The sequence below is a fragment of the Balearica regulorum genome, chromosome 18 (assembly GCF_011004875.1).
Source record: "Balearica regulorum gibbericeps isolate bBalReg1 chromosome 18, bBalReg1.pri, whole genome shotgun sequence".
Lineage (NCBI taxonomy): Eukaryota > Metazoa > Chordata > Aves > Gruiformes > Gruidae > Balearica > Balearica regulorum.
The window spans coordinates 10692449-10716659 of NC_046201.1; the positions used below are offsets into that span (position 1 = coordinate 10692449).

General features: G+C 48.7%; 1 long non-coding RNA gene across 1 annotated transcript in view; it reads left to right on the forward strand.

The window, feature by feature from the left end:
* The first annotated feature begins 380 nt into the window (after nucleotides 1-380).
* Nucleotides 381-24211, forward strand: part of LOC142604397 (uncharacterized) — a 49168-nt gene continuing 25337 nt past the window's right edge. The window contains exon 1 of the long non-coding RNA XR_012838261.1: nucleotides 381-655. This is a non-coding gene — a long non-coding RNA (uncharacterized LOC142604397). The remainder of the gene's footprint in view (nucleotides 656-24211) is intronic.

Consider the following 24211-nt stretch of genomic DNA (forward strand, 5'->3'; position numbering starts at 1 on the left):
CTTTGTTTTAACCCAAGTCCACGAGGTGGGGGGATTCTGCCTTCTCCCTGCCTCTCGTGTTAAAATAGATCCAGGAGGGATTTACAGCCAGGTCAGGAGAAGAGGAGCCAGAAGTAAAGCCCACCTGAGCAAACGCTGCTGTTGCTGCTTTCACTCACTTAGTTGGTATCTAATGGCTCTGGCTGAGCACTGGTGCAATTGGGGTGAGACATGGAAAACACATAGAAGGCAGCAGCTCTGTCCTCTTGTGAAGCTGAAAATCTGCACTAAAGCAAGGTGAAGACCAGAGTTGACCAGTTTCCCAAAGGTGTGTGACACATGAGGCCAGCTGTGCACCCTCGCCACCACCCCTTTCCCCTTCCTTTCCGTGTGACGTGTTGTTCTGGGTATTTTCTTACACCATTTCTGCTGTCAGCAGTGAGTAGACACATCCCAACGTGGGGAGATTTCCAGGTGAGGAGGCACAGGAAGCACGAGGCAAACGGGCTTGGAGAGATCTCTGGGAGCTGAGAGAGGTGTAAATTAACATCATTGCTAATTTGCCTTTCTCTCAACAGAGACAGCAAAATCCATGGGTGTCAGTCACTGGTACGACGGAAGACAGATCCAGTCAGAAACATGTCCATGTGGTCTGGTTGGCCAAGACACTTACAGGGTAATTTTTTTAATTCATTAGTGCCTAATCTCTTGATTAAAACATTTACATGGTTTGTTACAAAAAAAGGTCCTAAAGGATCAGATCAAAAACCTGTTGAAGTGTACCTAAGTCTTGAATTGACTGCAGTAGGCTTTGAATCAAGCCTTGAAGTAGCTGTTAATTTGGAGGGATGGTGTAAGTGCTGTGCTGGTGAAATACAGGTTGGACAAGGGTGACGGGGTGGTAAATCCCCAAGGAGAAGAGGCTAGGTTGCAGTGATCTGCTTTGCCTAGTTAAATGGATTCAAGACAGCAAAATTGTCTTAATCCAGACAACTGCTTTTGTGTAATCCTGTAAGTGGGTTAAACTTGTAGGATGGCAAAGATTCATCCCATTAAACTTGGGGACTTAACTGTGGCGTCTGAGGTAGAGTGTCATCGCCCTCAGCAGTGGAGAGAGAGAGAGGAATGACCAGAGGATGGTCTGGATTTTGGTGGTCTCACTGCTTTGGTAGCTCCCTTTCCTCTCTCTGGATGAAGAAAGAGCTGAGGCAAGTGCCTGCTGTTTGGAGGGGACAATCTGGATCTCAGCTTGGAGGCATGGAAATGGGAAAGAAGCTGAGAAATACTGTGGACGTCCTTGTCAGCAGGAATTCTAGTGAATTGCTGTGATTAAAAGGGCCGAGGTACCCTTGGGTTTGTTTGGGGGATTGTTTTAAGATGAAGTCTGATAAATTTATGGAAGGAATTGTGTGACAAAGCAGCAGAATTCCTAGGGCTTGAAAAGCGAACCTTATCTGTTGGTATCTCCAATGGGTTTGAAAAGAGATCAGATCACTCTTTATTTGTACCATATTTATATAAGTTCATTGTTCCCTGGCTGCTTCCGTTCACTTTTAAGATCAGGAAGGAATGGTTTTCTCCTTTGATGTGTAATTTGGTTTCTGGTGGGTTGGGGGAGCTCTTCCAGGTCTCTGTAGCCCTGCAGCCTGCAGCATGGTAGGGGGTAAGCAGCTCACTGCAGACCTTCTGGTGGCATCACGTTCTCTTCGGTGGCCGACTGTTGCACTCAGTCTCCAAACCTGGGATCAAGGGGAAATTTTCCATTCCAGTTCATTTGTTCAGGGCTGCAGGGAATTGCTTGATAGCTATGGCTTTCTTTTTTTTTTCCCTTTTTTCTGCTCATGTTTGTTTTGCCCACCTAAACAACAAGACCTGCTTCCCACGTTCCCCTAGGAGTTATATTTAACAAATTCCCTGCTAATGCCCGCCGTGTGTTTCCTCGGTCTGAGGAGGAGCCCTCAGGGGAGAGAGCCTCTGCCACACCGTTTCTGCCAGACTTCACGTGAAAGATAGGAAAAGAGACGTAAGGGGGTGATGGTAACTAAGGCCTATTTTGAAGGGGAAATGGAGTGCAGGCCTGGGAGAGACAGACACAACTCATACTACTGGAATGCAATTGCTGATGGACCAGTTAAATTTAAAAGGCAACGGCCTGGGCCCAGATGTTTAAGAACTTCAGCATGGCTTGAAACTGGCATAGCAATAAAAGGGCTCTTGTTTGGAATTAGTTTCTTTGAGGTTAAGAGAGAGCCCTTTAAAATGAGCTGCACCATCTGGCACTGAAATCTACGGTCCTGGGCATGGAGATCCGGTGATGTGGCTGTGGAGTGCCACCATCCTTCATGCGTGACGGATCTCCTTCACTCTGCCACTGTCCCCATCCAGTGCCAAGGGGGATGCAAATCCTCCGTGACTGGTTGAGCATAGCCGTGCTGCTATGGCTGTAGCACAGCGTCTCCGATGGTGCAGAAGGTGATGAAGGGAGAGCAGGAGAAGGGATGTAGTTAATGGAGAGGATGAAGCCACTACGTGTGTCAAAAGGTCTGGTACCCCCTAACTCCAGGCAACCTGTACGTTAAGTACAGGAGAGCCTGTAGCCATCCCATTTATGTCCCTTGCCCATCGCTAGGTCCAAACCAGACCCAGGACCACCTGACAAAGTGGAACTATTAATACAGAAGACTCAAAACATGAAAAATTACAGTCAGCTGCCAGCTGAGAGCTGGGGCTTCTTTTTGGTGCCTCCAGATGAAAATGTCCTAATGGTCCTGGGAACTTGGTAACACCTGCTGCTGTTCCATATTTTTTGAGGTAAGCAAGCTGAAGCAGTTGCAGTAACAAACTGAAAGCTACAAGTACAAAGGAACAGACAAATATCGTTATTTACTATGGAGTAATTCTTCATAAATGGTCTCCTAGATGCCAGGGGAGCAGCTCTTTTGATGATACTGCAGTAGAATTGCAAGGTCAGGCTCAGGAATTCGGTTGCAGATAAATGAGACCACAGCAGAAGAGACCGAGCATGTCAGACCCACCTACTGCCGTTGATCTACTGACTTAGCATGGCAGAGCTGCTTCTGCAGCCAGCAGGCTCCATGTTGAAATCGCAGCCTCGCCGATGTGAGTGGCAATATCCCCATCGTCTTTCGGGGACAGCACATTGCCCCCACGCTTTCTAATGTGTAGCTGGATCTTTCCCAGTGATCCCATTAAGGCTCTTCAGGGAACTGCAGGGAAATTATGTTAAGAAGATAATTACAGGGTAGCCCAGATGAAAAGGCAGGTCAAGAACAATTTGAAGAGTTGGGGAATGAGTTCAGCCAGCTGAAGAGGTGTCATAAGGTCCCCATTCTCTCCAAGATGTTTTCTCATTGCCTCGGATGAAACTTTAGCTGCAGTTTTGTATATGCTCTTCTGGTTTTCAGTATTTCCCTGGCACAGAAAACTCTCCTTGCTGTATGTACACCAGGTACTGGCAGAGCTGGAGTTAGCTGAGAACAGTTGGATTATAGGATTTAGAGACAGATGGGACCTTTTTCATTATAGTTTTTTATGATTAGCTCACAACATAACATGTGAGGCAGTCACGTATTTCATATTCACACAACAAATTATGCATCTAGTATGAAATAGCTCTCGTTTCCTTCTCTGAAAAAGAGTATGAATTTCCATCTGGAATATATAATGTGGTTTCCATATGTACAAACAGAGACTTGTTACAAGTATCAAAGCAGAAAGAACGTTTTGGATGATAACGTGCTGTGGAAGCGTCTGTCCAGTGAATGCACGAGAGCTGTCAGTTGATTCACAGATCCTGAAACGGAGACCCGGCTCAAGGGTGGGGTTTAAGCCCAGCAGGATCTATGAGCCCTGAATTTAGGACATCCAGTGCTGGAGCGGGCTGTAATGCCTAAGTCCGGTCTACCTAGACCGCATGAACAAAAGGTCAAACCCACGTTTAGGTCTGGAAAATACTTGGTTCCTCAGTTTCCAGAGCTCAGCTTAGGTGGGTGCCGAGTGCCTGCTTGTGAGTAGATGGTTAAGCGTGTCCTGGAGAGTGGGCTCAGGTTCACGCTCTCACCGTTAACCTCCTGCGTGGTGCATCATTCCTGGGGCCAGTCCGCCACGACTGCCTGGAACTAGCTGCTGCGAATTGTTGCTGTAGGCCTGTTTTGGGCACTTCTTCTGATGGTGGGCTCACAGTCCTGAGATTTGGTGTCTTTCAGTGTAACCGGTGTCTTTCGGTGCTATGCTGAGGCTGTGGAGGATTTCTACTCTCGTTACCTCCAAGTCAGACAGACAGTCTGGCCCCGCTACAAGCCAAAGGTGCCCCACTACCAATTTAATGTCTTAGTTTCTGCTTAGTTTCCATTACACATAGAACATGTCACAGTTTTCACTTTTTTAAAAAAAACCCCTTATCGTATCCTCAAAGCCTGTTTCTGAAGGGTGAATGGATTATTTATTGCACAGCGCAGTTTTGTGAGTATCTATGGAAATGGCATCTGGTCTCCAAATGGAGACCTTCTCCCCACTCCAGGTCCTTAAGAGAACATGACAGTAATTGAGCAATAATGAAATGTTTCAGGAGGAGTGTCGGAAAGTTCAGAGTGGTATGGGGGAGTTATAAATCTGGGCTGAATTTGGCTTGAGGAAGAAACCCCGTTATAAACTTATTAGCTGCTGACACTATGCTTCTCTCACCTTGCACAAGATGTAAAGCTCACCTCAACACCGTCACGCTGCCTTTCACTTGCACCTGACTCAAGGTGCTGCCGTCTCAGGCACCACTCCTTGCCTCCCAGGAGATCAGTAGCAGAGAGCTCAAGCGCACGCTCCGATGCATGCGATATGCTCTGGCCAGACCTCTGTGTACTGCTCTACAAACCTCCTTCCCATCGAGCCGGAGTTTGGGATGCTAATTCCTGCAGTAAGAACCCGGGCCAAACCTTTATAAGCACAATCAGTACATCTCCCTTTTGAAGTCATTTTCCAACAAAATATTGATGCATTGGCTTCAGTTTTGTTCTAATTAGCTTTTGGGTACCTAAATGGAGACTTTTATCCAGCTCCATAGTCCTCTGTTAATTATTCGTATTGTTTCTAATTTGCGTATCTCAAAAAAGATCGCTCTTTTCCTTCCCGTGTCAGAACGATTGATGATTTTAGAAATAAATCTGGAGTTTCAAATTCCAAGCTGGGAATCTTTTAGCACTGGAAAGTTATTTCTGACATGTCAAATTCTACTTTTAGCTTAGGAAGAAGTTGCCTCCAGCTTTCAATCTAAAATTTGCTAACGTACCTAAGGAAATCCTATAGGCTGTTGGTACTTCCAAGTGGTGCTTCATCGCACCTATTTTACATCCCTCTCTTAGGACTGGATGAAGGTCCGTGTTTCCATGGTCGACAGAGGTGTCTAGGGGTGGGTTTGTGTTAGACACCCAGTTGGAGACTGTGAGGACAGACTTCACCCGAACAGTTACCGTGATTTTCAGTGTAGACATCCATATCTGAGAAGATATCAAGGTCTCTATCACCCATGCAGATAAATAGGTGTGATTTATCTGGGCTGTCTGGCTCAGATGGAGAGGGGCATGCAAATATTGAATACTGTTGTTTAAAAATTATTTCTGCCATTGTCTAGGAACATCATTAGCCAAGGTTTGTGTCTTGATTAATTTTTGACATGTATTGTGCAGTCATTTCTTGATCCATATCATGTACAGTGTGCAGCTAGTGGCAGACCCGTATCAGAGTATTTTTGTTAGTACATAACACGGCTGATAAAAGCCTACGTACTTGACAGCTTTGCAGTTGATCAAACCCGGGGTCCTATCAAGGAATGAAATCAGGTCTTCTTGACAACCGAAGGAAAATATTATGGTGCATCGCTTCCAAACTGGTACTTAGGTATCCTGCCTTCAGCCAAAATAACTCAGAAACATGTAAGGAGACTAAAAATATTGGTCTGACTGGAAAATATTTTCTTCATCTGGCTTTGTGAATCTTGTGAACTCTTGTTTCTACAACCAGTGGTTACAAAATACTGCTAAGCGTCTTTTGGAGAGTTGTGAAGGGACCTCACATTTAATTAATGGTGGTTGCATATGTCTAAATAAATTCCTGCAAAAAGTGACATTTTTAAGGAGATCTCATGATAAAATTGCTCTGGAGGCAAAGTTAGGGTTTCCCAGTTTCACATTTAATTAACTTAGGCTGACTTTTATAGGGCTTTGTGTTATGCATTTCGTTCTTTGGTAAACAAATGGCGGAAAATTAAAGCAGAGCAACTGCCAATGAACAGTAAATTTAATTGAAAAATAATGAGTTGCCATGGGGTGCCGTAGGGTTCTGTAAAGATAACGTTATTTATCTTGGAAAAGTTCCACTTGCATTTGTCAAAATGTGATATATAAAAGAAACAAAAGGGAAAAAATACGACGTTAGATAGGAGAGGGCTAAGGCCTTATTCCTCATCCTGGATTTGGGACTGGAGTTTGGTGGAGTGAAAAACTGATTTCCTGCGCTCGGTGGCAGCTCAGTGCAATTTCCATCTGATGCATCGCTAAGTGAAATGTTGTGTCAGGAAGAGAAGTGACTGGAATTTGTAAGGTCCAGATGAGCAGGAAGGAAGATGAGCATCGATATCACAGGAGGGGAGAAACATGTGAAATGATCTCGGTTCTTTCATGGTGAAACAAAAGGCTAGATCTGAATGCGCTCTCTGCTTTTCACATCTATTTCAAGGGAAATTAAGTGTCTGGAAAACAGAAGAGTGAGCCCTTGAATAAAGGTGCTGAATAAAGACAGCAACAAGATGTCTTAATCTTGGGTTAAAAAGATACGTTTGTATCACCAGGTTTGGTCCTCTTTGTGAAATACTTGAAATTCAATCTGATTGAATAACTCCCTGGGCAGCGAGCAGCAAGAGCAAATTAAAGTTGTTGACTGACACTGAACTGTTCATCCAGTTGACAGAATAAGCAGAGTTACTCTGGATTTTCAACCGAGCGATAGATCCAAAGCCCAAGGTGCCTGCCTGTGGGTGAAGACGATGTCCTGGGCATCCCGAACCCGTCCTGCTGAGCTGTGGTCCGCGGGTGAGTTCTCTCTCACCCTGCACACGTTTCTTTGATTGCAAATGTATGAAATGCGATGTGTGGCAGCTCCTTTTTGCAACATCTGTTTTCCAAGCCCATCGTTTCCCAGCAGCTCCCACTATGCAGCAAAACCCACCTTATTTACAGCCTTCACATTTGGAGGGCTCACCAGCGCCCAAATTTGGCTGACATTTGCAAGGTTCCTGCTTTTCATTTTGACCCATTCTTGCTTTATTTTTAGCTGTTTTAAAATGACACATGTTTCCGTCTTTTAGGTAATGAGATGCTTTCCACTTAATTCAATCACTAGTTAATTTGATCTTCTATTTAATTTGTTCCAAACGTCTGGAAGCAAAGTTCTGTATCTTAAGTATATATATACATTACATATATAGCTTCCACCCTTTGCTCTGATCATTCTGCTTGCTCTAAACAAGCCTTATAATTCAATCTTAGGCTATTGAAACTTGCCATTTAATTAATAAGAAAAGCCAAAATCGAAGCAAGATAGAAGGAAAAGAAAATGCTTAAGGAATGAGTCCTGGTCATAAAAGATGACTATGACTGAAAGTTGCATCATGGAGTACCTGCTGTTGGCTAATAACTCTGATATGGGCTATCAAATCTGTGAGGGTGGGGGTGAATTGATGGGTAGGAAAATCTTTTAGGAAAAGGTTAAGAATCAATGTGAACAGCCCCACGCGTGGAACATGAGTCGAGGCTCGTTGTGATATAACGGAACATAAAACCAAAACCATTGTGTAGCAAAGTTTCATCAGTCACCCAAAGGCCTTTGGAGCTTGGAAATCTGATGGCGAGGGAAGAACGCTGCTGCAGCCCGTGCCAAATCCGTGTCGTCTCCAGCGCTGTCAGGAGCACCCGCCAGCACTCCATAAAGCTTTCACTTCCATCCCCAACAGATCCCTGAAAAAACCCTCGCCAACCCCCTTTAATCACTCACCTCAGCGCTCAACCTCTCTGCTGACCTTTCTGGCTTCAGTATCAACAGATCGGCCCATCCGAGCGTCACGGCCAGCTGGCGTTTGGGGCGTGGATCCGCTTTCGGCTTGCAGAGCCGTGCGCGTGTGCAGGAGGAGCGTGCACAGCCAGGCCCGTCGGCTGCGGTGGCCGTAAGACGAGCAGTTTTGCGTAACGCTTCCCAGTACGTTGCACTTGTGATCATCCGATGGGGTCTGCAAAGACAAGGGAGAGCAGATGTGAGGGAACGTGGGGCTTTTCAGCCTTCGGGCCATGTGGACTGTTGGCATGGGGTGGATTTTTGCACGTCTTGGTGGGAGCAGCATGGCTGTGGGGCAGCAGAAGTCCTCCTCAATGAATCTCTGCGTTATTCTGCCAGGAAGCTGCCAAAAATCTCACCGTGCAACTTGCTTATTGTCATGGTGCTTTGCTTGCTGGAGACACCGAGCGTGTGCCTGGGTGTGAGCTCGGCTTGCGTTTCCCATGTCTGAGCCAGCGTGGGGACGGCCCTGCAAGGTGCCAGCTAGCAGAACGCCAGGGAAAGGAGGTGGCGATGCCTGTGGGAGACACTTTATGCCTCGAAACCCAGCTTTCACTTATTTTCTATTGAGAGGGGAAGGCAAACGAAAGCCAAGTCAGCCGGCAGCTCCACGAGCACCAGGAGCCGTGCTGCTTCCCCTGCACACGTGCCCTGTCCCTGCTGTAAAAGCGCTGAGCGTGCTCCTCGCCGAAGAGGTGCAGAGGTTGTGTGAGGTCTGTTGGGGGTTTTCAGGGCTGGCAGAGAGCCGTGAGTACAGCTGTAGTAGGGCTCCGTGTGCGGATGCTGCTGTGGAAGCTTTGGGTGGCTTCCCCCTGCCCGCGGTCTTGCCCTGCCGCGGGTGGCCGTCCCCGCAGCAGAGGAGCAGGAAGGTGTGGGATGATTGCAGGGATGATTGCAACGCCAGGGCAGGAGGAAATTGGACGTCGCAAGCCACTGAGACACAAACCACCCAGAAGCCAAGGGAAGAAGTGGGGAGGTAGCGAAACCGCAGATCAGCGTAGCGAGCAGTGACGCAGTGTTGGCTGGGTTTCAGTTCCCCCACGAGATGGAGACAGCGCTGCTGGTTTCGGTTACTTTCCAACTGTGGTGCAGGAACAATTTGTCTTAATAAATTGCGAGGAATAATGCAATAGGGCAGAGCTCTTGAGAGGGCATGAGGGCTTTTATGGTGTGTTGGTTTTGCGTGGCAAGGTTTTGGTAGCGGGGGGGCTACAGGGGTGGCTTCTGTGAGAAGCTGCTAGAAGCTTCCCCTGTGTCTGATAGAGCCAATGCCAGCCGGCTCCAAGACGGACCCACCGCTGGCCAAGGCCAAGCCAATCAGCGCCTCTGTGATAACATATTTAAGAAAGACAAAAACAGTTAGAGAGAGCTTTTGCAGCCAGAGAGAGGAGTGAGAAGATGTAAGAACATCTGCAGACACCAAGGTCAGTGAAGAAGGAGGGGGAGGAGGTGCTCCAGGCGCCGGAGCAAGATTCCCCTGCAGCCCGTGGTGAAGACCCTGGTGAAGCAGGCTGTCCCCCTGCAGCCCATGGAGGGAGGATGAGGGGGTGTAGCGATTCCACCTGCAGCCCGTGGAGGACCCCACGCCGGAGCAGGTGGAGGCACCTGAAGGAGGCTGTGGCCCCGTGGGAAGCCCGCGCTGGAGCAAGCTCCTGGCAGGACCTGTGGATCCGTGGAGAGAGGAGCCCATGCTGGAGCAGGTTTGCTGACAGGACTTGTGACCCCGTGGGGGACCCACGCTGGAGCAGTTTGCTCCTGAAGGTCTGCACCCCGTGGAGGAGACTCACGTTGGAGAAGGCCGTGAAGGACTGTCTCCCGTGAGAGGGACCCCACGCTGGAGCGGGGGAACAATGAGTCCTCCCCCTGAGGATGAAGAAGCGGCAGAAACACCGCGTGATGAACTGACCGTAACCCCCACTCCCCGTCCCCCTGTGCCGCTGGGGGGGGCGGAGGTTGAAGCCGGGAGTGAAGTTGAGCCCGGGAAGATGGGAGGGGTGGGGGGAGGTGTTTTAAGAGTTGATTTTATTTCTCATTCCTCTGCTCTGTTTTGCTTAGTAATAAATAAGATGAATTCCCTCTCTAAGTTCGGTCTGGTTTGCTCGTGATGATAATTAGAGAATGATCTCTCCCTGTCCTTATCTCGACCCGTAAGTTTTACCTTTTCTCCCCTGTCTAATGAAAGAGGGGAGTGATAGAGCAGCTCTGGTGGGCACCTGGCCCTCAGCCAGGGTCAACCCACCACATATGGGAACCATGGAATGAATATTAACAGACAGACCGCGTCGTTATTCCTTACTCTTGGTCCGTGACCTGGGCTCCACAGCCCTTCATGGCCGCTGTGCCCCAAGCTCTAAGTTGATGCCTTCTGACCTCCACGGATGAGTTTCTTTTATGGTGTCTGGTTTACGTGACAGGGATCCATTGCTGTGCCGCAGCGTGGAGGTGAACTGTTCCCTCCATCTCACCAAGCAGCCACCCAGGGAAGCATGTCGTTAGTGTGAGCATCCGTGTAACGAAACTCCTAACAGAGGGAAGAGGCTTTTTTTTCTCCTTCACAGAAATAAAAGCATCATCTATTCTGCTTTCAGCTCTGTTGCTGCTTTTCTGAAGCAAAACGCTTCAGCCTTCCTCCTGTGCCACCGTCCCTACGGACTGGGACGATAGCTTCAGGACATCCCAGGGAGTGCGGTCTCAAGAGCTCGGACATGGTTCCTGCCACTGCTTTCCTCTGCGGTCTTGGTCACGTCACGTCACTGATGCAGGGCTGTGTTTTGGTGTGCCATGCACAGACAAGCCCAGGAAAGTTGTTTCTGGTAATTGTAATGCAACTGGCAGGAGAGTGGGTTTTGCTGGATGCTTTGCCTGCACTTCAGTATTCCTAGTAACTGGAGAAGCGTAAGAGGCAGAGGATCAATGTCAAAGATTGCCAACAGCAAAGGGAGATGTGCCGAGAAATGCATGTGAACGCCAGCACTGGGCGGCCTTTATTTACAGCAGTGGCCGGTCGCAGTAACAGCCCAGCTTGCTCTCGTTCCGGCTTGCTTTTATCTCAATTTCAGTACTTTTTTTTTTTTTTTTTTTTAAGCATATTCTGTATTTCCAAGTAGCACAAATGAGCTGCCACTTTTCTGAGCTGCTCTTGCTTCTGCTGCTGTTGTGGTGGTGTGTACCTCAGGAGGCTGGACACCCCACCTGGTCCTGGGACGACTCCTGCGTCCACCATCACTCTGCGGGGCTCTCCGCTGTCGACACCATAGGTTCCATATTTATGAAGAGACCCTTCGTAAACATAGAGAGCCTCCTTCTGCCTGTCTCTCCTGGCTTCCAGACCTGTCTCATCTGCTTTCACCTGCATCTCAATCTCCCTCCTCTTCCCACCCCGATGGAAAGCAAACCGAATAGAAAAAGCGGTGCTAATGATCGTGACCCCACTACTATTTTATTTCCAATTGGCAGCTCGTGCAAGCAGCCCTATTTTCTGTTCTAATAGGAACCTTTATGATGTACCAAATTACCCTGTAATAGCCTGCACTCAGTTGCCTCCTGAAAGGTAAACTATTCTGATTTTTTATGATCAGTTATTATTACTTTTTTTGCCTATTCCATAAAAAAGAGGCGGATTGCGTTAAAGAGACCCTGAGGTTGCAAACCGGAGCTGCTGGGAGCCAGGTGGTGCCTTAGGACGGCTGCAGGTGTAGGGCAGCGCTGCCATACAGCTGCCCGCCAGCGGCTGGTGGCCGCGTCCCCTTTTCGTTGCTGGACATCACCTCCTCGGGGGCCTGGTACAACCGCGCTACGGCCGATGACTCACGTAGACGCTGGTGGTGGAAGGAATTGCTTGCCAGGCACAAAAGAGAGGGTTTGGGGGCATGTAAAGTCCAGGCGTTATTCTGCGTGTTGTGGAGTGCCATCTCCTGGCTTGATATGAATTAACTGGGAGTCCCGCAGCTCCGTGCCGTCTGTAGGGAGCCCGGGACGGCTGTTCCTGCTCCCTTGAGGCTGGTGTCCCGGTCAGGACGTTAGCCAGAGAGGTTGGCGGCAGGAGCAGAAGATGGGAGCACTTAATCCAGAGCTGCTCTCCTGTGCTGGTTGGGGAAAGCTTATTTCCTGGTAATGGCTTTGTTTTAATTGGAGTGGCTGAGCCCTTGTGCAACCCGAGTTGGAAGCGATATGACTCTGGGAAGTCCCGTTACCATTTTGCATTTGCAGTGGAGAAGCAGCAGGGAGGTGTGGGATGGGATCCAGGGAGGGATTAGGCAGGAAACTTCCCACAGGCATCAGGGCATACGCTTAATTTTAGCTGAAATTAGGTGCCTAAATATCTTTCTGGCTCAGCATGAAGGTGATTGCAGAGACCACGTATAAATCATCTCAATATCTGCTTGTATTTGTAAAAATACATGATTTGGGGTTTTTGTAGCTGGACCTGGCTGGTGAACTGGAGACTTAGAAGTGGAGCAGGAAAGGTGAAGTCCTACTTGGTAGCGATTTGTCCTGTCCCCCGGTACGGTAAGAGCTGATGTTCTTCACCGGGGGATTGCTGTCCCGTGGTCTGTATCACAGCCTGTAGCCATCACATTTCCATCAGTTGCTATCAATTCTGATAAATCTGACTGCAAAATAGAGAACAGCTTATGTGAAAAAGATTTAAACTCAATCCAGTGAATGCACTTTTCATTTTTTTTCATTATGCGTATTTTTCCAGTAATTAAAGATTGTTTGAAAAATCTGCTGGATCTATCCCTAGTTAGTTCAATAGAAAAGGGAGTGCTTGGTGAAACCTGTGATTAAAAATACTGTATAGAATTTTGCAATAATGTTTTATCTTGGGTTGAAGAAATGACATTTAAATATGTCTATCTTTAATATCAAAAGCCGTACTTAGAAGGTTGACCATCATTGCCGATTACTGTAGCTGTGTGGATAATAATGTGATTTTGATGATGATGTTTGTTTTGCCTGGTAACACACTCCAGCGCAGGGCAGCCCCACTGGTGCCTGCGGCTCCGCTCACTCCCCTTCTCGTATGCACATCCATGGGAGCGAGCGAACGAGCTCAAAGACGGCTCTCCAATCGTTTGAATAAAGGGGGATTTAACGGAGCTATATGTGTATTTATAGTAACTTCTGTTGCTTGCCTGTCTCGATAGACTGTCACTGCAATCTAGCAGCAAAGCAGATTCCAGGTGCATTTTTTGGCACAGATGCCAAATGGGTTGGGTGCCTGTTTGTGTACTGGGCACGCACTCCGGTGGCCCTGGGTGCTGGGACGGTCCCTGGGCTGAGCTACATCTGGGTGGTGGTGGCTGGTGGCCGGTGCATGGGTGCAGGGTGGGTTGGAAATTGGACCCTGGGGGTTATCCAGAGGGTCTCTGAGAGGTGACTGAGAACAGCCAGCGTTGGTTCACCTCTGCTCAGAAGGCTTTGGGGGTGGCCAGTTGGAAGATGACAAGCTCCTCCTGCCCATCCATCTATCTGACTAATCCAAAAATAGCCCGTGGAAACCAGTTCCCCTTGGAGAAGCTGAAGATCCATTTCAGCACATCTGGTTTGAAAAACCCTGCCCTGGCCTGAGCCATCAGCCCGCATCGGCCTGACTCACCTCGGGGCTTCTGGGAGGCTCCTGCCTGTGTGGGCGTCCTCCTTCGCCTCCTTCAGGGAGAGCTTTCCACGGCACCGAGCAAGCAGAGAGCTTTCCACGACACCGGGGAGACCAGAGGCACCTCACAGCAGAAAGAAATAGCAGATCCTTGGGCTGTTAAAATTTAGTGCTGAGGGTGATGAAAGAAAGGGCAATAATTCTCTTGGATTCACTTGCTGTCCAACTTTTGGAGACAAGATTCCTCGCTCTTTCCTGTAGGGAGGGCAGAAATGAAGATCAGGTGCTCTGACGCGGTTTAGGCGGTTCCCCACCCGCAGTGTGGCTGTGTGACACCAGCGAGCATCGTTCTGCAGCTATAGCCATGCAGTTCCTAAGACAGATCTCCTCCTGGTAGGGGGACGGAGCGGGCTGGGAGCCGAGCCCTCTGCGTTCAGCAATGACTTTGCCCACTTGTAACTCATCCCTTTCCTTAGTCCTTTACACCTACCAACACCCTGCTTTGGTTTCTCTAAAAGCTGTCTGTTTATTATATGCGGGTGAAATCTGGTCATGCTGTACTGTTTATTAGTCCAAAACTGAGGTCAGGCAGGTTGGATTTCTTTCCCGAGTGCTTTTATAATATTTGTGTTAGCTGGGCAGCTAAGTGCTGTCAGATGTAGCGGCAATGGAGCTTGCTGCTGTTGAAATTTTTATGGTTTCATGCATTTTACAGCATCACCTGTCAGACTCCAGCAATCATGATGTCACCTGTAGTGGAATATATAAATTTGAACAGAGGAGACTGGAGCTAGGGGAGTTCTTTAGTAAGCTGGGCTCCTTTCTCCCCTCCTCCTCCGGTGGGGAGGCCGGGAGGTCTTAAGGCACGGCGAAAGAAAAGGAGCAGACCTCTCTTCTCCCCCGGGCTTTGCCCCAGCCGTTCTGCGTGATCTGGGCAAAATCGCTGCCTTCACTCCGGCTGCAGTTTCCATACTGCCTCTTTGTTTTGCTGGCTGTCTCTCTGGGGATGCGGTCTCCTGTATTCATCCCGAGACGTGGGAAAGGCTTGGTCGGCGCTGGGGAGTCTCCAGGGGCCATGCCGTAGTCTGGAACCCCGTGTGTGTGTGGGGGGGGGGTGGAGGTGCCCGATCTGCAGCAGAAGCAGGTGCCGTGGGGGCTGGCAGGGAGGGCCGGGAGGGAGGGTGGCTTTACCGGGCAAGTCTCTAAGCGTTTTAGAAGGGAGCAATGGGAGGATTTGTTCTCTGCGAATACACGAGGACTGCACCTCTGGGGTACCCTCTGCCTCGTGCGCTCGTGGGCTGTGGCCAGCGCCGGTCTCGCCGTGCTGCCGGGTGGTATTTGGCCTCTGCCCGATGTTAATGTTCTGCGGTTTTGGTTACTGCCAATTTACAGCAGCAGTACCGGCACAGAGACTCGGCGAAGGCCCTCAGGGTGCACGAGGGCTTGTTGAGCGCAAGGTGGTCAAAGCCTGGCGAAGGTTTGAGCTGCGCGGGTGAGGGCAGGAGGACACGCTCTGCTCATGGTGTCGGGCACCGGGATGGGTGCGACTCTGCGTGTCGCACGGTTGTATCCTCAGATCACTCCTGGTCCACACGCTCCACCAGAAGAGATGCTCAAAGATTAAGGAAAAGATTTGACAGCAGGTAAAAAAGAGGCTCTGATCTGTGTTTTTGGAAGCAGGAAAATGTGTGTTTTTCCCGGTTCTCGTTGGTTGGTGTAGTCTTTGCCCCGCAAACACTACCTTAATTAAATATCAAATGAGCATCAAGATGATATTCCATGTGGCTTAACAACCCTGAACGAAGACATGTAGCCTTACTGCTGAGCTATAAACCCTCAGTAAAAATGGCTTAAGAACATACTGATCGGGTTTTAAGAGCTCTGTAACTGATATGCATCTTATGGTATCGTTAGGCCTCAGTAAATCTGTTTCTAATAATCGCTATTTACTGAGGTTTCGCAGCTATGCCAGAGGTACGTATCTGTTACCTTGTGGTCCAGCCTCAATAAATGTGTTTTTAATAATCAATTGGTACTTCAATAATAAACAATAATTGCTTTATTAAATATGAATTTGAACATGTTCTGCATTTCAGTTGTACTGAAATTACTGTTTTTTTTATTTTACTCTGAAGGAGCTTTTACTGACCAGCTATGGGTACTAGTGTGCTCCAAACATTACTGTTCCTTACAGAGCATCGCTGACTTTGCCTGATTTATACCTCATGATGGTATTTCAGTGCTTCGTTTCTATCCTAGCCTAAGCAGTCTATCAGTTGCTTCCAGACAATCTTCCTAGGTGAAATGCTGCAGTCCCTCTTATGGATCATTAACTGGAAATGAACTTGGGACCGCCTGCTGCCATACAACCTAGCAGACCAACACTTGTAGTTGACAGTACAAGTAATAGTGGTATGGGACTCTAATCTTTTAAAGAAAAACCAATAATTGATAGAGGAAAGTTGATTTCTTGCAGTGCCATTGAGAAAGCTTTATTGTTTTTCAGGGCCTGCATCTCAACCCAGGTCTTCAGAGCGAGGTGCACCCATGGCACAGACATCCCAACTCATCTGCACCGACTGCCCTCCCGTGCGGCTTCCAGCGCTGCGGTGGGAGTGCTTGGCTGCAAGGACAGCCCTGCGCCTCGCTGGCCAGGCTGCGCTGCTGCCTACGCTGCGGTGCTTGTGGAGAAGGGGCTGCTGAGCATGGTCGAGTGCGGCGACGTATCCCTTGATGTCAAGAGGCCAGTCCTGGACAGGAGGTGAGGAACACAAGCAATATCCATGATTCATGTCACTCTACCCAAATACCCGGTTTGTTCATCTTGCATCTTAAATCTTCTCTAATTTGAGATCTTTACAATCTTGCGTACCAGCATGCTTGGAAATATTCTGCACTCCCAAGGCACAGCAACTGGTTGCTCCTGTATCTGTATGGAAGAGAAACGAGCACTGCTCGTTCAGCACCTTCCACTTCCATTTCACTTGAGGAAAGCTTGGAATCCCAGTCCCATCCCCACCTTCTCAAATGACCTTTCAGTGTTGGGTCAGACCACACTCCTCTCCCCTAAACGGGACCTTCTGCAGTGTCTTTAGCCCCCCAGGGCTGTTAGTGGCTCTGAGGTGGGATGAGGAATTCTCCCCCCTTTGCCACCCCACACAGCTCACCCCAGCGGGGCGAGCGGAGGAAGCGCGCTGCAGCTGGTACACCCCCGTGGATGCCAAACCCCTTTAAGCAATGAGAACCGTATGTGTGCGTCTGCGTTCCTCGTGTATGTCAAATGTCACATCGGATTAAGGCACATCAAGCCATAACGGGTGCAGAGTTTGATGCCTTTAATTAGTCCAGTCAAAGGCAGGAATTCCCTTCTGCCGGGTGAGGCCGCTCCCATGACAAGAAGATTAGCGGCCTCAGCTTCTGATCGTCGAACTCGGAGTTTTCCATCCCACTTTAAGTCATTTGCAATTTTCTGTTCCTCACGCTGGTAGTTTTGAGGGGTTGGTTTCATTCCAGGAGGGCGAGGGTCAAAGCATTTTGGTGAGTGGCAGGGAGCCCCGGCGTGTGTTTGGACAAGCCTGCTCCCTCCTGGACTACCCCTGGGCTAGACATTCGTGTGCCTGTCTGGACCTAACAGAGAACCTAGGAGTGCACCAGACCTCTCTGGGGAACGCTTGCACTGATGGCGGCGTCTGGTGGACATCGGCTGGCCCAGGGTACTGAGAGGTGCAGTAATGAATGCGCCGAGGAATAGAAATCTTCCTGTCTGGCAGCATGTGCTGACCGCGAAGCTGCTTGGGAGGAGCCGTGTGGCACCAGCCTTCAGGTGTCTGCAGGATGCCAGTAAAGCAGCTGGTCGCTGCTTGTGTTTGAGCAGTCCCGTGTTGCTGTTTGTCCCTGCTCCTGACCCTATTCAACCACCTCTCTGTCCTCAGGGTTGTAAATACCTGCGGGCAGCACTAAGCTCCAGCGCGGTGAGGCCAGAGACCCCCTGAGAGCTACTCTGGGCTCCTGGTGTCCGCTGCTGTTGGCTGACAGCTAGTATTGGCTGTGATGAATGCAGGTAAAGACTTGGGGACCTGTGACGTGGTCTAAATGGTCTGAAATGTCCATTTCTAGGACGTTATTGAAAATCCCGGACCTGTGTGTCTTTCTAGTTTATTTTTTCTTATGAACATTAAGATTTCTTACGCCGTTATATGTTACCGCATTACTGTAGTTAATATCAATAGAGGGAAAATATCTTAATTCCGTATTTTGTCTCCTTTTTCTATCCTGTTGATTTAAGCTAAGCTCTACAGAAGCTTGAGTTTGTAGTTTCTTTGTCAGAGCTGTAGAAAGGCTTTTATGTCTGTCTGCTGCTCCATTTTCTCAGCTGAGTACAGTATTCCTCCCTTGACTCTTTGATATCCTGAGATTTTTTCTCGCCACAGCAAAACTATTAAACTTTTGACTCAAATGGATCTTTACCTTGGTAACTTAATGCTGCCCTCCCTGAAAAAGGAGTCCTCTGCTTGCCAGCAGCTCTGCAGTATCTCACGGGTCTACATGGAAGCAGGTCAGAGGTCTGGTTAGCAAAGCGTATTCCTGACATCTGTAAATAAGAGTAAGTTGTTCGGGACTATACTAAATACTGTGGAAATGTGTGAGAACTAGAGATGCTTGGGTTATTGTTGGATTAATTGCGGCAAACTGAGATGTCTGGGTAGGATTCTGTATCAGAGATAAAAAGATTACTTGACAGACCAGAAGTCTTAAAATTAAGAAATTCTTGGAGTTTTGGGATCAGGATCTCAGCTGACAGATGTGTTAATTACTGAGACCAGTAAGATCTTTCTCAAACCATGCAGGTGAGATAAACATGGGCTGCAGCTTTTAGTGGCAGTCGCAGAAAGCAAAACGCGAGGGTTGGCGCTCTGCAGTGCTAACTGACGCTTCGGGTTGGTGTTTCTGGAGACCCTCGTTTTGCTTATTTTGGGGTAGTTCATAACCCAATCCCCAGGTTCTCGAGCTGGGGGTTCTCACGCGCCCCCGGGGCCCTGTAGCCACGGGCAGGGAGGGGATATGAACGCGGCCGTGACTGATGCTTCCTGCCTGCGAAGGCGGCTCCATCTGCAATACTCAGGATCCAAGATTTAAGGTCAGGCAGGATGAATCATTTTCAGAGGCTGGCAGGTTTCCAGATCACCCCTATCCTGGATATTACCCCTCATAAAGACCACTGTGGTATGCTGGGTCCTTCAGTTGGAACAGTATTTTCCTAGCAAATTACTCCGTGGTGCACCTGGGATGCAGTGATTTATGAGACAGATTTGCACGAAGGATATACGCTGCATATATAAGGGGAAATCATACGCGGGCTGTTTCGCTGTGAGCTGGAAGGGACTGCGCTGGCCGCGGAGGAGAGGAGAGCGAGGCGGTGAAATCCTGCTCGAGCCATCCGGCCATCGCCGATGGGCCCAGTGTTTAGTCAGGTGCAGCCCAGCTCGTGCGCGTAACCCTCATGTTATCTTACCTTAAATAAAACTTTACTGGGACGTGTCAGAAAGAAAGGCCTTGGCTCAGACACCATGAAAGGGAAGTTTATTTAAGTAATTACCAATGAGGCGGTGGGGGCTTCCTGAGAATTAATGACTGGTGGGGTTGATGGCCTTTGCACGATCCTCCGGAAACGTCCCAAGCCGACGGCCTGATGGCACGTAGGAAAGTGCAAATGCGCGTAGGGGTGTGATGGGTGGGTGACACTTGTTTTGGTCACTCTCGGGAGAGTGGCTCAGCAGAAGAGAGCAGAGACTCTTGCACAGCCTCGGGGGAATTCCTTGGCTCATTTAATTGCAGTGACTTTGAGCTGACTTCCCAAAAGGTCTTTGGAAAGCTCAGCTTTAATATCCTCTGCCCTGGTCAGAGGGAGGTAGCTTTGGTTCTCCCGCAGCCCCTGAACTCCAGGAGACCTGCGTTGGTTTACTCAAGCAGAGGATTTGGCTTGGTTGTTCTGAGACCGATCTTGTTTGGTTTCCACAGCTCGTTACTGCTTCTCTTGCATTCTCGTAGAGGTTGCTTGGTTTGATCCCTCTTCCTTTCTCAGTTCTGTATGGAAAACCACTGAGCTTTCTAGTACTGTAATTGCCATCATTAATAATAGTGCCTTTAAATTATTCTATTCAGCCTTTCTAAAATGTTTTCCTGACTATCTTCTGCGCTAATTGCCTTCCTTCAGTGTCCTGCATTTTCCAGAAGTTGTGTCAAGGAAGGACAGGGTGGTCGACTCTGATATTTATACATTTTACCTAAGCAGCCTTTACCAGCCGGTGGAGAAGAGATACAATTTTTATGGCCCTTCTTGTGCCCAGAATGGGGAGATAAAGGCCCCAGAACACCAGTAACTGACCAAGTCAGGAAATTTCTAGCCTGAGATGGGAGATTGGAGCCGGATCCTGCAAAGAGGGTGTAGGTCAGCCCCTGCCTCACGTTTTTGCTGATGGAGAAAGGAGCCAAGTGGAGTAGAAACTAATGGAGGATTCCCACGTAATTGCACTTAGCTGTGCTCCCGTCGTGCAGAAGGATCTTGGAGCCCAAAGTGACAAGGCTAGGGTATTGCACGGGCACGTGAGAGGGAAGAGACCTGTTTCAGGCTTGGGATGGGTGACCCCATGGAGAAACACTGGTGGATGCAGGGCAGGGGAGTGGGAGCACGGGAACACCGAGGGGTGCTGTGGGCTTCATCTCTTAGCCAAGATGGAGTGGGAGAATTTGGAGAAATCCTTTCCTGTAGGCCCCAGAGCTGTATGAATCCCTATTCATCTCTCCACACGTGCAATGGCTGTTCCAGCTGCTCATCCAATGTCTTTGTAACGCCAGACGTCAACTGGCCTTAGGAACCCCTTGCTCCTGTGTCCCTCTAATCTGTCCCAGTCACAAGAAATGGCAAATTATTCTGGACTTTTTGGACCATCAAAAAGGCGTCTGCTGTTCCTCCCCTCTACCATGCCGCTTGATGCTACGTGGCATGCCACCAGCTGGGTTAATGGTGGTGGTGTCAAGAAGTGGCTGAGATGGGCTGTCAGTAGGGGTGAGCTTGGGTGGAGGGAGAGTTGTGCTTGGTTTAAGGTCCGTCTCAGCCTCATGTCCTCTGTAGTGTTGCTCAAGGACACCAGCACTATTCAGAAGTCAATTCTAGAGCAGTTTGTCAAAACCCCTGGTTTCTAGAAAGTCCAGTGCACCAGACTTGGACACCTGAGGTGAGGTGGCACATAGAGAGGCAGGTGGGACACGTTGTGGGCAGGCAGAGCTGGGAAAGGTTTGCTGGTGGAGCCCACTTATGTTTCACTAGCAGGTGGTTGAAACCCAGGCATTTCTGTGACACCTGAAGGTTTTGAAAAATGATCATTTTCTGATAAATTGTAATGAAAATTTCCAACTAACTCTAAACCCAGGCTTTGCTTTCACCCAGACCCTTTCTTCTCAGTCTGTTGCTGCCCTTGGTTTTGCCCAGCCAGCAGCCTGCAGGATGCCAAGCGTTAGAGCTCAGGAATTGTTAGCGATCAGGGTGCCCTAAATGCCAACAGCAGATGCAATAAAGGACTGTTCCTTTCCACTTGAAATGCCTGTTGTGTTTGCCAGGCAGCCAACACTGTAAATTCATTCTGACCATTTAAAAAGACCTTTTAAAGCTTTTGAATGGTTTCTGGCTCGTTCTGTAGCAATAAAACCATAGTGCCTGAGAGCCAGACATTCAGGACCTTACCAAGTGACTAAATACAAGATACTTGGAAGCATTATCGAGTGCTTAGGAACAAGGTAATTATACTGGCCCTTACACCATTGTTTGCACGCTCATAATCACTGTCCTGGGTTCTGTCTAGTGACATTTGGGGTTACTAGGAAACAAAGAAATAGGGTAAGGATTTGCAAAATGGGAATGCCACCTGCTGTGGGGTGGTGGAACAATTGTGTGAAGAAAACAGGCAAAGGCAGCAAGCGAGGTGGTGAGTTTTGCTTCTTATCCTGCTGCACCGGGCTAGGAGATCAAACATTGCTTGTCTTGTCTGATTTTGTAAGGATAGATTTCGTCTTGTCCCTTCAGGTGACTCTTCTGAAGGAGACAACACACCACTACCTGTTTCCTCTCCTGCTGTGGTTAGGGTGGGACCAGGGCTTGCTTCCTGCTCTTCCTGCAACGGTTATTCAGGTCTGAAGGTGCCAAGCTCCTCTGTTAGAGGAATCCATCTCTTTGGAGGGGGAACTACTATATGTGTACTATGCTGTTTTCTCTAGGCATCTGATCCTCTTTGGATCCTGGAGGCAGGATAATGAGCCAGGTGGACCTTTGGTGTGACAGTTTGGTCATCTTTCTGATCTTAGGTTGAGTGGAAATTGTGGACGTTGGCTCTCCTCCTGGAACAGGATGAGGTACTGAGCACTCATGTTATTTTGACCGGAAGCTGTGGCTACCCAGCACGGTTGCGCCATCAGGGTGAGTTGCTGCAGGTCCCACGAGATCCATAGGCTTGGTCTGGTGCTGCTTGGAACCAGCGCCCTGTGCATGGGAGGGATTATGAGCCCAGGCCACCACAATAATACTTCTTGATGCTTGTTTTGCTGCCTTGGTGATAACACCTGGCCTCCACATCTTCCTTGTATGCAGGAACTCATGACAGTTTGGACTGCCTCCATCTTGGTTCTCTTGACCTGGGAATGGTGCTTACTCCCTGAGGAGTCCAACCATGAGACCCTGAAGAAAGGGGAGCTCAGCAGCTTTAGTTAGAGACTGCAAGACTGCAATGTAGGCTCCCTGTCCACAGCACGGTTCTGCCTTCTCTGGCCATGATTATGGGCGCCCTGGGGACGGGCTGGTGGCACAGAGGTCATCAAAGTGACTTGCTGGAAGGTGATTTTCCTCCGAGTGACTGAGTGCACAGTGTGCATGCGTGCCACGGTACCCGGTTTGCCAGATGGCTCCCTGGCATCTGATCAGGGTTTTTCCATGCAGCAGGGAAGAATGTGGTGGAGACGGCTGATAAATGGTCTGTGAAGATTTGTCTGGTACCGTTTTGGTCTTCTGGGAATGAGGACCTCATTGCAGATCAAATGTCTGATCTTTTGCTGGCATAAATCAGCATAACTCTACCAAAGTTAATGGAGTTGTACTGATTTACACCAGCTGAATTTATACCATCAAAATCATTCATTTGCTCAGTCTCTTCTCCATTTTTCCCCTCTTCTTGGATTAGAAATGAAGTCTATAAAGCTAATATGGTCCCTGCAGCAGCATAACTTCCACGGAGTGTTTGCTTGAAGAGGTTAAAAGCCCTATAAACTGCTTTACATTCTCTAATAATAGAATGCAGATGCAAAGGGGAAGAATTTGATGGTCAATTAATGCAGAAACTATCCAGTGCTTTGCATAGATCCTAGTCCCTGGCTTTGAAATACAATGCCCAATTAAAACCTTACCCAGAACTATACCAAGATTAAACAAGTAATAATAGTCTGCAGCACTCTAGGTAGCATGCTGCAGTTTTCAGGGTGCCTCTGAGCTGTTCCTTATAAACTCTTGGATAAGATTTGTCTGGGTGTTTCCAATTGCAACTGCTCCTGGAGAAAAGCCGTGAAGTAGCATTCGGCAAAGCTGGAGAGAGGATTATTTTACGGAGGAAAAGAGAAGGGGAGGGGGGAAAGGAAAGTGTTGACAATCCCTTGTGTATTCTTCTGAAAGGAAAAGAAAATTATAGTTACTGTAAATGTTCTGCCCTTCAGCTGGGTTATCCTGAGGCCTCGCTGCTGAGCTGGGCCAGGCACTGCCCGCAGAGTGGCTCTGGGAATGGGATGGGCTGACACAGCTTCAGCGTATTCCAGTAACTTACTCTGCAGTTGGGTCGACTATCACTTGCTCCAGCTCTTAGGGGCGGATGGTATTGATGACCTGTCAGGATGTCTCTGCGTGCGATGGTGGCTCCAAAGGAACGGTGCAGACCTTATTCGGTGAAGCGAGAGAGGTTGGGGCTGCAGCAGTGTGGATGGGATCTGGATTTAATAGTCCAGAAGGTGGAATGAAAGCCCTTCTCTTTCAGTAGTTCAGACCACAAGTAGGAGCTGAAAGGGGAGAAGGCACTTTGGGCAGTGAGGAGCACCGGCAGTAATTAACCAGGGTAACAGCCAGCCCCTTCTTGCCTCTAGAGCTTACTCACTGGCAACAGACACCAATGTGGAAATACATCACCTTCTTTCAAGAGCTCTAGTAATTTACTTGCCGTACAGAGTGACAGAAAGGTGGAAAAGCAGGGCTCTGCGTCCCCGAGGTACCTGGAGACACTTTCTTCAGGACTGAGCCTAAGGGCACGGCTGCCTTAATCAGTGAGACCTTCCCTTGGGCTGCCAGCTTGTCTGGACTGAGCCTGCTCCTTGGTCAGCTCTTCCTGGCTAATGGATCTCCTCTGTGTTAATCAGACAGAAGGGATGGGGATCATGCCACCGACCTTAACCACCAAAAACTTGGGTAGCTCATACAGCCGTTTGTTC